The following is a 12,874-nucleotide window of genomic DNA, read 5'->3' on the forward strand; positions in this document are numbered from 1 at the left end:
TTAATGTCTTTGGTCTTGAGTGTTCTCTAGAAAAGGAGTCCATGAAGAGGTTGACCTAGTCTTGCCACACATCTTACCCGAGATCTGAGACAACAAAAGCCTCATTTAAGCCTTTAATATGCCCAGAACCTCAAGACTGAGGACATGCCAATGGACCTGCTGCAAATTAAGAGCCAGCTCATGCAATAACCATAACTGGCTGGTAATATCTCACTGAATGAGCTTTCCAAACAATTTATTCCTTTCATACAGCACATATCCTGTTTACTTTCTCCCTCCCTTCCAACTAAACACAGACAAACTGCTTTAGGCTTGTAATGTGCAGTGTGTGCTTCTCTAATTTCTCTGTAAGCATCTCTCATGTTTGCCTCTCTTTTTCTCATCTGTTCATCTATTACTGTCAACTGGCCACATAAGTCACCAATGATAGGAACCCTACTGGCCCTGACCATCTTATCCTAGTGCAAAGGACAGACAATACATAAAGGCTTGTCTGAGGGGACTCTCAGGCCCCTATTCAGGATGGTGACGCCCAGCTGCTTAGCTGCGTCCTGCAGACTGTAGTCCATTGTGTGGCTTTTGTCACATCTTTGCCCAATGGACTCCCCCTGATGATCTATAACTAGGCAGCAGTGCCGACCCAGACCGGCTCCATGGATCTTGCTGGGTGTCTCACTTCTGGGGTTGACGGATCGCCTGTCAGTTATTGTTTTCTACAACATGGTCTTAAATGAGTGAGTCATCTGTCAATATAGTAAATCTCTTCCACCAGAGGGTCCCTATCTGAAAATCAGTTTATTTGCTCATATGTTAAAGACAGTAATGTTTGGAAATTGTTTACCTAGACTTAAGATAGCATTTAGCAAAGGCACAATGAGTATTTTCCAAGTTTTTGATTTCAAATTACAGAATCAACATTTGTAATGTCTGCATGGTTTCAGTCAATTTCATGTAAAGCAATTGCATAACAAGACGGGCAAGACAGGAGATGTGTCCAGTTAGCCAGAGTCATAAAGGGTATATTAATGGTTTATGTACCTCACTTGCGGATTGTTAATAGCAAATGACATTTACTGTGTGATGCAGTCCAGGCCATTCTGAACGCTTTATGGTTGATCTATGTCAAGCACTCAATAAAAAAAAAAAAGAAAAAGGTAGTATCAAACAAGACTCAACACAAAGACTTTAGACCCAAGAGCTAGATATAAAGTTCCTCACTGTTCTACACAACACATTTAGAAGTTTAATTGCTTAAAATTTCCAGGCATGAGTCAAACTTACTTGTATTTAGTTTGTGTTAATGTAAAATCTCCCAGTTTGTGTGTCACTCCCACCATTAACTTAAAAGGCATACGTTTATCATAAGATGTGCGCAGTTCCTGTTTGTTTGTTTGTTTTTTTCTTATTCTTCTCAGAAAAATGCTACTACCTTTTTTGCCCTTTTCATTTTATTGCTTTTTACCGTTTGCAGTTTTCTTTTACTGTTTGTTAGGCATAATAATAATGATTATAACTTAGAGAACCTAATGATGTTGTTTCAAGGATTTGTGTTGTCTGCACTATGACAAGCAATAAACAAAGGGGAAGAGTGAGGAAATGGTCTCCTTTTAAAAAGCATGACACTTGATTGAAGTGTAAGGTTTGGGTTAAATGCTGCCAGAGATTCAGCCCAGGAACAGATGCCACACTCGTGCATCAATAAATGCTTATAAGTTACTTATTTAGTGCTGCCTGCCATGACGGGAAATGACACAACTTTAAGCACAAGTGCCCCAGGGGCAATCCCCCCTCTCTTTGTCATGTCATTTCATATCTTTGGATCTACTCTAAAATACACAGCCGTAGACAACAGGGCATACAGCAAAAAACAAATGTTCATGCTTTACAGGCATGTTATTCCTTCTGTTTAGATGCCTCACATCAAAAACCTTCCTGACTGGCAGATTTCTCATTGTGGAGTGGATGGTATTTGGTGGGCTTGATGATTGATTAACACACAAAAAAAACATCCACACATTTTTCACATTTTTTGTTTATTACTGTTTGAGAACCAGTGATTAAAATACAATATTATTTTAGAATATACTTGGAATTCAGTCTATTTCAATATTTCTGACACGTGTTATTGTTATTGTTCTAATTATAGAAAGCACATAGTGAATGTTGATTTTAAGAGATTGAGGTACTACTACTGAATATTACTGAAATAGAATAGAACTACTGAATATTACTTTTTTTCAGGTTATTTTCCTTCTTTACAGCTAAATACTGTCTCGCTTGACAGATATGTGAGTTGTTCCTTTAAAACCAAACTGTCAGATAATTTGTATGACACTTTGCCAGAATTATCATGATATATTTTCTCTCTCTTTGTCCCTGTCTGTCTCACAAACACATATGTTCAAGCTGCTATTGAAATGTTGCAGATCTGGTTAATCAACCTCTATTTGCATATTTGAGCACAAGCTGGTCTCAGCAGCTCTCACAGTGACAGAACACGGATCTGAGGTCAAGGTAAATAAAACTTCAAAGGAAGATAATGTTTGTTTGTGGCTAAGACCAGGCATATTGTTACTGCACAAATGCACTGAGCTCCAGTAAATATAATTTTATAGTTTTCAAAGGATAGACATTAAACACAGTTATAATATTATATGTACAATCTGTAAGGAATATACTCAGAGTTATTTTACTAGCTCATCCATAGATGTACATTTGACCCATTTCCTAAAATTCTGTGTATATTTTTATTTCCGAGAGCTATAAATATTCCATTGCACATTATGTGTACTGATAGCAATCGTTTTGTTTTGATTATATTATGAAATAAACACACACAGCTACAGCTGACTTTTCATTCATGCATATTTTGGGAATAATGAGTGACAGTTAATAAAGTACACCATAATCAGACACTGATTTGGTTGCTTCTTGTGTGGGAAAATGTTTAGTAGTCATTTGAGAAAAATGTGGAAAGTGGAGAAGATAATTAAAAGATCAAGAATTACTCAAACCTGAGTAGTGTGTAGCTTGAGTTTGGTTCAGCCCTGGCCATGATGGTCCAGCAGCTCTGGCCATCTTGTCATTGCAAAATACAGCACAGATCAGACCACTACAACACAGCTCAGCAGCACAGCCAACTTTTTCCATGACTTCATTCATCAGGCATTAACCCTGTTAGCTGGTTCTCATTTGCAGCTTTCTCTCCTTCTTCCTCTTGCTCTCCCTCTTCATGTGCATCTCACCTTGCCCTCCCTTTGTTTTGTTGTGGGTTTATGTGTGTAGTGCCTTTGTGTCAGAGATATACTTGTGCATTTCATGTACAGGCTCATTTCTGCCATGTTTAAATGGTCAATGAGCACTTTAGCCATCCACTGCTCTGTGATCATATATGTGTGCATTTGTGTATGTGTATGAGGACCCTGTGCAGTTAAAGGTCAGAGAGTGGCAGAGTTAGAGCAGGAGTCAGTGAGTCATTCTTTCTGCTATGCTAACTCTGTCATAGCCTCTGCTGTTACCCAAACACTCACACGTCACAAAACCTCTTACAAACAAACACACACACACACACACACCATTTACTGTATGTATGTAAATGCTGTTTTCTCAGTTCAGTATTGTTTAAGGGTATTGCATGTGATTTAAGTCATTTTGCTAACTTAAACGCCTGTGAATTTGTGTGTGTTCACGTGTTCAGATAGCCTGTAATCTGCAGTTGTGTGTTAGAAAAAAATCAGCAACAATGCATAATTCTGTAAAAGTTCTGTTTAAAAACTCACACTATCGCAGGAGAGAACCCGTCCATCAGTCTCAAGTAACGCTAAGACATCAGTTCCAAGTGCAGGCTGATTGTGTTCATTCTGTGAAGCCAGGAACTCACCCCTGTCAGGCCGATTATGAATGTGATTTGGTCTCAGAATGTCATTGGGTTTTCGGTGTTTTTCAAGTCGTGTATTGTGTGGTGTCTAAAGAATTTAAGACCAGCTGTTGCCAGTCGCTTAATAATGCATAAGTAAATGCTGAAATTAACACCAAACTAAGATTAATAAATGCTGTGGAAATATTGTTAATTATTATTTATGTTATTTATATATGTTAGCTACTGTAATTAACTAATGTTAACTAATAAACATAGTTGAAGAATGACCGCAGATGAGGCATTAAGTGCATGTCACTGCGACCAACTTAACATTTTACAGAGTTTAATGTAGCAATGTGGTCAAGATCAGTTTTAATCATGTAATTCTTAATAGATTTGAAGAAGGAAATAAAGTGTTACTACACACAGGCTGAATTGATTGCAAAAACCAAAATAAGACGAGTAAAGAAAAGGCGTTACTAAAATACTCCCCCTTTACTTAAATATATGAACACAGAAAACTGCTGTTAACAGGTTAATATAACATTTCCCATTCTATGACTAGTAAAATAATGGCAGCTTACTCTGATGAACACAGCTCTCCTCAGAGTAGACTTCTTCTTGTTTGAGGACGTCAGCTTTTAAGGCACAATACTGCCACATTGGCGCTCAACCAGGTACTGGCACTGGAGTATTTAAATGTGGTGTTATGATAAGAGAACTGTTCATTTTAAATATTGCGGTTATCATAAATACTGGTATATCATCACACACTAAATTAACATGATATTGATAATAGTTGCTTTGAATATCACGGTTATCATCAATACTGGTATATCGCGACATCCCTAATGGAGAACACAGAGGAGACTGTTGACCAAGACGAAGTTGAATAAAGTTTTTTTCCCACAAAAAAAGTGTTCCCATCTCTTCATATAACCATATTGCATGTCTGGTGGCAGATGGAGTATTCTGACGATGACATTCATGCCTTTTATGGACCTTGACACTGTTATTTACGTGGCAGTTAATGGGGAAGTCAGAATGGTCCTGGTTTTCATCTAAAATATCTTAAATTATTTTCCGATGACAAAATAATGTTTTTACAGGTTCGAAACAACATGGGGATAAGTAATTAATGACAAATTTTTAATTTTGGGGTGGAGTATCCCTATAACTTAAACTTCATAAAATTAGGAAAAAAGACTACCAATGGGAACATGAATATGTATAAATAAGTAATTTATTCTTTAGAAAAAAACATAAAAATAATTTTGCTTTATGTATTTTAAGATATCTTAAATGTATTTTACTATCTTAAAATATTTCAAAGGTCCCATTTTACGCACTTTTTTGAAGCTTTGATTGTGTTTACAATGTGCAATATAACGTGTTCATGTTTCGCGTGTAAAAAAAACACAGTATTTTTCACACAATTCACCTATCTGTATACTGCTGTTTGCACTGTCATAAAAACGTGCTGATGACTTCCTTGTTCTATGAAGCCTCTCCTTCAGAAATACGTAACGGGTTCTGATTGGGCCAGCGGTACCTGTGTTGTGATTCGACAGCAGCTGAGAGCAGCCTGCCCTCCTGGTAACGTGATTGGGCTAGAATTAAACTGATTGAGATTGAGAAAGTTGTCCTCAGCAAGCTGTCCTCAGCAAAATGAGCTGCACATAGTTTTACATGTGGATTATAATTTTCGGGAACCGAGTTAAACATAAATTGTAACCATTAATCTCATAGTACAGCATCCCTGGGAAGCCCAAACAAAGATGATTGGACTCCAAGATAAAAAAAAAACAGCGTTTCAAAGACATGGCGACAAAAACAAACATCTCTTCCTTCTTCTCCGTCGGAGCGCAACAAGACCACGCCCCCCTTTTTGTGACTTCATGTGGGCGGTGGTTAGTCAAAAAAAACTGTTTTAGTGACGTCATTACTACAGGAACTAGAGGGATGTAGTCCAAACGGGTTGTTTTTTGTAGGCAAATTCTGTTAAATCAGATATCTCGCTTGGCATTGAACTTTGAGCTTTAGAATTTTACAGATATTATTTATACTCTAACAACAACATTACACACTAACTAACACTAACACTGTTGACACTAACATTACACACTACTTTAAACACGGGATCACGAAGAAGGGGACCTTTAATAATGCATTTAAAAAATATTCTTACTACAGATGGTAAGATGTCTTACAGTTAACAGGTTTTAATATTTACATTCTTCATCCATTGACTTTACTATTCAGGTATGTAGATGGGGAAACAATGCAGTCACTGCAGAGTGCCTGATAACTGAAACAATGTTGAATGTTCATGTTCTGAAATTTAAGGGCACGAGCACAAGGCAAAGACTTTATCTGGTTCTGGCTAATACAGTAGGCTATCTGGTGTCAACAAATCTCATGCTGTATCAAATTTTTTATTCTTTTCTGATCTCATTTCTTTCACCTTTTTTCTTTTTTTTTTTTTTACTTTCCTTCCTTTTCCTTCTTTTCTTCTTCCTTTCCCTTGAAATTGATTTCTTCTTGTTTGTCTTGGCAGTAATGAGATCAGCTGTGGGATTACATTTCAATGGCATAGCACCTTCAACCCCAGGCAAATGATTTGTCCAAACTTAATAATAAAACACTTACAATGTATTGTCAGAGGTAAACAGTAGTTGTAATAAAACGTTGCCTGGGGTACAGACTTCTTTTAACTTGTAAAACCCTATTTGGGTTGGCCTAGACACCTACTGTAGCTGCACCAATATGACAAAATGAACTACATTTAGACGAACGAGGAGTCCAAATTTAAGAAATCTACAGGGTGAGGCAAATTTAGATATCTGACCTAATGAAAAAAAAAAAATACAAAAAAATAAAACCTTCAAGCATTCATCAAGATTTAACACAAGCATAAAAAATGCTGGGTCTGTGTGTTGAAACTATCTTTCCTGACCTGTGAGAAGAACATTTTCTCTGCATACACTTGTAGAATGTTAGTTAACATTAGCATTTCATTGCGAGAGAAATTAACTACAGTTAAGCTATATTGAGGAAATGTATTTTCTAATGATCTTTTCTATTCTGAATATTTAACTTCGATGTAAATGGTCTGGTACAAAACACAAAATGTTTTGCAGGCTTTTTTTTCTTCTTTTTTTTTCATAAATAAATATAACCTGTTGTTCTTTAGTTTTATTATTATTATTATTATTATTATTATTATTATTATTATTATTATTATTAGGTAGTCTTGCAAAATTTCATTAAATAAAATGATCTAATTCAGTCTTCCCCAATCTTATTTCTCAATCTGATGCATTTTGACTGATCAATGACTCATTGTGACACAGCATAAGAAAAAAACACAATTTGCACTAAAGTACCCCTTTTTTTGCCTTACACTACCATTAACACTTTATTTTATGTCCTTGTCACACATATTACATGTACTTACTATTATAAGAGCAATAAATTATATATGATTGCATGCAAGTAACCCTTAACCAAAGCCTCATCCTAATCCTATCCATATAGTAAGTACATGTAGTTATTAATATTACTCAGTATTTAAATGTATAATAACACTGTAACAATGACACCAAGTGCAACCAAAATTAATTATCAAGTACCATGATATAAGCGGAAGAACCAGTGTATTACTATAACTGTACTGTTATGTGAAGGTGGGCATTATGGATCAATTGAAAAGCATACTGTATGTGTGTGTGGGCATGTTTTTTTTGTGACATATCAGGACACAACTTTGTATAATGACATGGGTATGACACAGGTATTACAAGGAGAGGGTTACTTATGAGGACATAAACCATGTCCCCATTTTTCAAAACGCATATAAACAATACAGAAGGGTTTTTTTTGTTTTTTTTTTTTGAGAAGGTCTGTGTGTGTGTGTTTAATAAGCTTGTGTACATGTGCTGTTAGCACTAAAGTGCGGAAGGAAGTGTTCCTATATGGAGGTTTCAGAGTAAATTGGTTAAACACCTGTTTGCAGTGAAGGAAAACAGCAACTGTTAATAGCCTGTCATAAATCGCTCACTCTGATCTGCTGTCACCAACTTGCGACCACATTTTTAGTGGCTTGGACTTTCAGTTCAACCCAACAGTTTTGATTAAGATCACTAGGCCAAAGTTTGTTTCAAAGACAGCAGATTTACTACACAAGTAAGCTAAATTCAACAGAACCACATTTGACCTTTAACTTAGAGGTAAAAATTATAAATAAACTCAATTTATATATATATATATATATATATATATATATATATATATATATATATATATATATATATATATATATATATATATATATATATATATATATATATATATATATATATACAAGTCCTGAATGGGACTTTTACCTTTTACTGCTCTGGGGCTTAAATTTGACTGATTATATTATTTGACTGGTTATATTTTCTTGTCAAGCACATGATCTAGCTTGAAATGTTGAAATGAAATGTATATCTTTTTTTTTTTTTTTTTTTTTTTTTTTTTTACCATGCAGAATAACATAATTTGACAACATGAACATTGCCAGTGTGCAGCACTAGATATTTCCAAATCACTTTTATCAAAATGAATGCTTTGACTTAAGAGATGCTGAGCATCAGATTAGAGGAAATGAAGTCAGACAATCGTAGTAAAAGAGCAATTTGAAACAGACGGCCCTCTCCATGTGGTTAACACATAAACACAAAATTGAGCAGCATGCTCTCTCTTTTTTTCTGTTTCAAGTCTCACTACAGATAGCAAGCAGGAGGGAAAGGAAAAGTGTAAAAGCAAGACTAGATATGGGATCAGTTGTCTAAAAAAAAATAAATAACTCACATTTTGGGCCAAGTCCATTTAAAGCTGACACAAGAGAAAGCGAATAAGAGGGAGTAGTGAAGGACGACAGGACACAGGGGCTGTACAGACTCTACCGCTGTCTCTGTCTGGTTAATGCGGGTAGGCTGTAATAAAAAGCCACCATGTGCCAATTGAGCTTCCACAATTAACAGATTAGGGTGATAAAGAGGTGCATGACTGCGAGGCAGGGCTGCCCCCCTAGGCCTCAGGGCATCATGGGTAGGGAGTGGGCTGCTCTCCTGATGAGGGGGCCAGATAATCTCCTACTCTTTCGCTTTACATCCATTCTTAACCTCTCTCCCCCTCACAACCTTGTGCCCCGAAGCACCTCTGCAAATACCTGCTCAATATTCAAGCAAAAAGTGTGTTCAGGGCAAGTGGCATGTCTGCAAAGGAGAGATACAAAAGCCGGGCGGAAACAAAAACCGTGACATCTGCTAAAATGATTGCGAGTAAATATGTTTGACAATTATTGTTTACAGTGGCAGTGGTAACAGTTCACGAGATCCAACCACATTTCTGTTTGCATTGAGGCAGATGGGCCTACAGCGATTCATTAGCAGCCTGTCAAAAGCTTCATTCCCAACTTACTTTTATTGTACGGATCTGTTCAACAGTGGGAGGAAGGCACTTATTTGGCATAATGATTGCGATGAATTTACTTAGTATAAATCACTTGCTTTTCTGTCATTCTTTTTGCTGTCCTTTTTCAGTCTTTACATTTTCTCTTTTCCCTCCCCCTCTTTCAAGTCTACCACTGTAAATATTTACTCTTCAGTGATGGTTCCTTGATTTTGTGTCTCTGGGCTGTAAATTAGAATTTGTTACTGAAGGATGACTTTAACCTTCGAGAATACTTGGAGAGGGAAACAGTCATGATAATGTCCCGAGGGAAGCAACAGAATCTTTCGACAGTCAGACGAATTTTCCAGAATTGTCAGTAATCAGGCGAAGTTCTGGCTTCCATAGGGATGGTTAGATGCTTTCAGGGTCAAACCTCCTATTCTTCAAAAATCTCATAATCTGTGACTTAAGTCATTTCTTACTTCAAACAGAATTGTTATGTTGGCATGTGTTTATTTTCTTGGCTATATCCAATTATGCTATAGATAGTCCACAGAGGCAGGTGCGTGCAGTTATGGACATGCAAAGCACATGGTTTGAATGTGGCACGCAAATGCGCCTAGTGTGATCTGACACAAAAAGCATGGATAGTCCCACACAGAAGATATTTAACCGTCTTTAACACTGTGAAACAAGGACACAAATAGAGACTAATAAATGAATCCCTCGCCCCTTGAGTCCCCATCGCTGCTGATCTGATCCACTCAATCAAATGTGTTAAGTCATAATTAACCCCAGCTCCCGTTGCTCTAATTGAAGCCTATTAGACAGTGCGTGATGTTGACACATTCAGAGGAGAAGACCAACAGCCATTGAACTGGTAGGGAAAGTACAGCGACACCTCACACAGTAAGCAACCAACACTTAATTATCAATGAGCTTTTCACAGCTCTCTTCCCTTCTTTATCTCACTGTTGCTCTCTTTTCTCTCTCTCCTGCTGCTCTCGGGCCTCAGGCTCTACAAGTAATGGAGTACTTTAATGAAACTTGTTTTAAACACGGTCAAGGATGAGATATTTATTGTGCATTTGATAACAAACATCACTGAAGTATTTTGTAGTGTTTACATGACTATCAACACTTGTTTGTTGCTGTGGTTGTTATATATATACCTTTGAAAGTACATATATGGCTATTTCTTCACACAGTTATATTCAAAAAGCTGATAAAATGACAATCTCAACTTTAAAGGGAAGTCGTGGCCTAATGGTTAGAGAGTCAGACTCCCAATCGAAGGGTTGTGAGTTCGAGTCTTGAGCCGGCAGGAATTGTGGGTGGGGGGAGTGCATGTACAGTGCTCTCTCCACCTTCAATACCATGACTTAGGTGCCCTTGAGCAAGGCATCGAACCCCCAACCGCTCCACGGGTGCCGCAGCATAAATGGCTGCCCACTGCTCCGGGTGTGTGTTCACAGTGTGTGTGTGTGTGTGTGTTCACTGCTCTGTGTGTGTGCACTTCAGATGGGTTAAATGCAGAGCACGAATTCTGAGTATGGGTCACCATACTTGGCTGAATGTCACGTCACTTAACAAGTGGCATACTGTATGTTGAATCATATCCTTGCAAGCATTCACCTACTATCTTTCTGATGAAATAGTGCCTCAGTAACAATACACAAATCAATCTGATAATAAAATTAATCCAAAAAGGCTAAACCCTAACATGCCTGAATTTACAGTAAGATTAAGGTGACAGCAAATCCCGAGATGTTTGCATTTCTTTCAGTAATGATATGCTGAACAGTTTCAGTGTTTCATGCAGATGAAATGATGCAATAGATGAGATGTGGGTTAGATGGGAACTGCTGGGAAACACCTTCACTGACTCAGAATCGTTCCTTAGGAGCGTCTTCTGTTCATGCCCTAAAAGATTTCTGGAAAAATAAGCTGACAGATAAAATGTATTTCAAATTGCATTGTATGTATGTGTGTGTGTGTGTTGGCTGAAAGTGATATGCTGCACTTAAAGACGACTTAAATAATTTCAACCACACTTATATGTAGGCTAAATCCTAACCCTAATGTTTGGAAATTAAAGAAAAGACATGGAAATTATGTCTGTAAGGGGCTGTAAACTCTCTGGCATTTTAAATTGATTTTTACTGCAAAGAGAGGGAAAAAACTGTGAGACTTATGACTTTCAATCCATTTAACAATTTAAACGGGACAATATAGTTCTACACACTGTGTTGACTTTTTTTTTTTTAGATGTCTCTGCCTTGGAAGTGGATTGGAAGACTTCTCTAAACATTGCAAAAAGTAATTAGATGTTTGATACAACACTCTTTGTTTCAGCATATTCTGAGAAGGTTTACAGTTTGATCATGACCTCTAATTTAATTATTCACAGCTTAATTTGCATTCTTATAAAACCAGAATTATATATTTAAAAAAGCAATTTCCAAGGGGATTTCATTCACAGCCAACACAGATTGTTTATTTTGATTTGAGGGTACATAAAAAGGAGCTATTTTAGCATGGTGTCCGTTTCTGGCCGTGGAACAGGACTACGCTAACTACAGGTATAAACAGGCTCAAGCGAGATTAATAATAATAATAATAATAATAAATAATAATCCAAACACTGGTTTATAAGTGTCAACTATAGCATTGCCTCTCCAGTTTAAATGCTCATTTGGGATGACGTGACAAACGCATGGAAAAGCCTGCTATGAATCAGATTGGAAGCTTTAGGGGCTTGATCTAGTCTTAAATATGGTGAAATAAGGAGCTGATACTTATATAAAACAACAACAGCAACAAACAAGTGTGGATAGCCATGTAAACACTGCAAAAATACTTTATTTTCATGCATAATAAGATATTTGGTTTAATGTGCCTGATGTTTTATTTTTGCTAGTCTGTCTGAGTTTTATCTTATCAGTCTTAGCTAACTAACTAACGAACAAATAATACATACAAACAAAATATATGGCACCGATTAATGTAAACCACATTCTTGCTATCTTATTGGAATTATCCTACTAGGCATTTAGCTACAAACACATTATAAATAAGGTAGCCTACTGAAATCCATGCATGCTGAATAGAAATGTAAGATTTCTTATGTCATCTAATGTTTGTTAAAAATCATATTTTTACCAAATGCATTCTAGTTTAAACAAATTCGCGTTTGTCCTGTACCATCTGTCATGTTTAAATAAATATTTCTGGTAAACGTACAAAGAGCCAAACTGAAAAAAAGGAAACAAAAAATACATATTATTTGTATTGTTTACAAAAAAAAAAAATGAACAGAGCAACAAAAGTGATCTGGCTAGCCTCTGTGTGTGTTTAAGTCGTTTATCAGGGTCGGGCACCGGCACTGCCTGCAGCTATGAGTCGCCTGGAGGAAGATTCAGACCATCATCATCAAACTTCATCATAACAGCACAGCTGCGCTCTGATGGAACAGATAGAGCCACATGAAATAGTGTTCTTCTTTAGTGTGAAATTATCACGTCTATTAATTCTCTCTCTCTCTCTCTCTCTCTCTCTCTCCCTCTCTCTCTCACA

This window comes from Carassius gibelio, chromosome B24, assembly GCF_023724105.1.
Source record: "Carassius gibelio isolate Cgi1373 ecotype wild population from Czech Republic chromosome B24, carGib1.2-hapl.c, whole genome shotgun sequence".
NCBI lineage: Eukaryota > Metazoa > Chordata > Actinopteri > Cypriniformes > Cyprinidae > Carassius > Carassius gibelio.